Consider the following 2,198-nt stretch of genomic DNA (forward strand, 5'->3'; position numbering starts at 1 on the left):
ATATATATATATATATATATATATATATACAACGAGCTCCTTCAGTTTCAGTCTGCTGAATCCACTACGAGGATTTGGTCGGCCCGAGGCTATAGTAGAAGACACTTGCACAAGGTGCCACGCGGTAAGACTGAACCTGGAACCGTGTGGTTGAGAAGCGAGCTTCTTACCACACAATCGCCACAAATATATGGTGAGATAATTCCTCAGTAATATATTGGTTTTGCAAAATAAACCTTTTTGCCTGTATATATCTACGTTTGTGTATAATTGTTCGTAGATGGGCTCATCTCCACTGTCAGCACACATTTTTTTTAATGTAATAAGAATGTGGACAGAAGCAAACAAAATATTCAACCGAAAGAAAACAAAACAAAAAATATAAATATTCTGCCAACAGTTGTCTAGAACTTCTTTCAATGAATATGAATGTCTTATGGTAATTTGGAACTTTATTTACACATGATACCAATGGAAATCTTACTGATAGTTAATGTTACAATATATGCATGAAAAACATATAGAATAATAAATTTATTTAAAAATTATTATTTTACATTAAGATCACAGAAATATATTTTAATATGAAAAAGAACATAAATTGTAAGCATTATAACAGAATACATAACCGTTTTCTGAATGATGAGTAAACAGATATTTATATATGGCAGATAATTCACAGCCAAAATTGATGATATTTCGTTAGGAGTGTAGAGGAGTCATAAAATATATATACATAAATTATATATATTCATGTTTTATGCTGTTTGGAAATACATTATTAAATTTATTTAACTGAAATTGAGACATTTCATTTAGATATTGATTATGTATTCGATTTTTAATTAACGATTTTTAAGTAGGTTTATATACATAGATGTATATTTAAAATAAATTGATTTCGTCACTTATTCAAGTTTAGAATAAGAATCAGTGAAGTCGCTAAATGATTGAGAAAATACTAACGTGTTACAATTGAAATGAAGAAAATATCGGATATACATATTTCTAAATATAGCGATTTAATATTAATATTTTTAATAATAACAATAATATTTCACCTCCGTTATATCTAAATGAAACACATTATTACGAACTCTATAAATATTATCGATTCAAATATGAATCGACAAATAATTCAAATATCTGAAAAGACTTTAAAAGAACAGCTTCCTATTTCTCTATTATTCATTGAATTGTAATCTTTTATTCATCATCAAAGTGTTGGTTACTGTTTAATGGTTTTAACTCCATGTGTTTTTGTCTATTTATTTATATTATTTTTATATTTCTTGATTATACTTTAGTTATGAGAACACAGTAAGAAGAGAAAGTAAATACATAGTTATATGTTGATGTATTTTTAAGGCTGAAAGAAAAAGAAATCGAAGAGAAATAATATAGATGTAATGAATATCTCTATACTGATTCGACCGCTGATGTGTAGCTCTAATTAGAATTCTAATTTTACAATATTTACATATTAATTAAATGACCATAATTATAATAATTGACACACATTTGACACATAAAGTATAAATATTCATTTTCCGTAACAAAGGAAATCACATGTACACACAAATACAACTCTTCCTCCGGAAAGAGATGTTTGCACATAATGAACACTTTCGAATAATATATGCATTTCCGCATGTAATACGGCCATCCTAAATCTACCGAAATCTTGTTAACAAAAGCAATTGCAAGAGTAATAATAATCGCATAAAATATTTTTTAAATATCAGTAATGATAGTAAAAGACACCGACACCATTGCTCAATTGATATTTATGTTACCGACCGTCAAGGGAGGAAGGAGAATAACGACAAGTATAAAAACTTCTAAAATAAAAAATAAAAAAAAAATAGATTGATACTTCTATTATTGTACCCCCCAAAATGAAGAAATTCAGTATCAACCTTACGGAGATTTGAACTCAGAGCATTAGGAGGAGGAATCAGGCAGGGCTTTTCCTTGAAAAGCGTGTGAAGCGTTATTAAAATCCAAATAGGAAAGTTGAGAAAAGCATTTTCTTCTGAATCCTACAGTCAACATCTTTATCAAGTATTTTGTACATAACTTGCACCAGGCGCAGGATTCATTCCGGGTACATTCCCACTGCGTGGCATCTTGGGCAAGTGTCTTCTACTATAGCCTCGGGCCGACCAAAGACTTGTGAGGGAATTTGGTAGACGCAA

The sequence above is a fragment of the Octopus bimaculoides genome, chromosome 5, assembly GCF_001194135.2.
Source record: "Octopus bimaculoides isolate UCB-OBI-ISO-001 chromosome 5, ASM119413v2, whole genome shotgun sequence".
Lineage (NCBI taxonomy): Eukaryota > Metazoa > Mollusca > Cephalopoda > Octopoda > Octopodidae > Octopus > Octopus bimaculoides.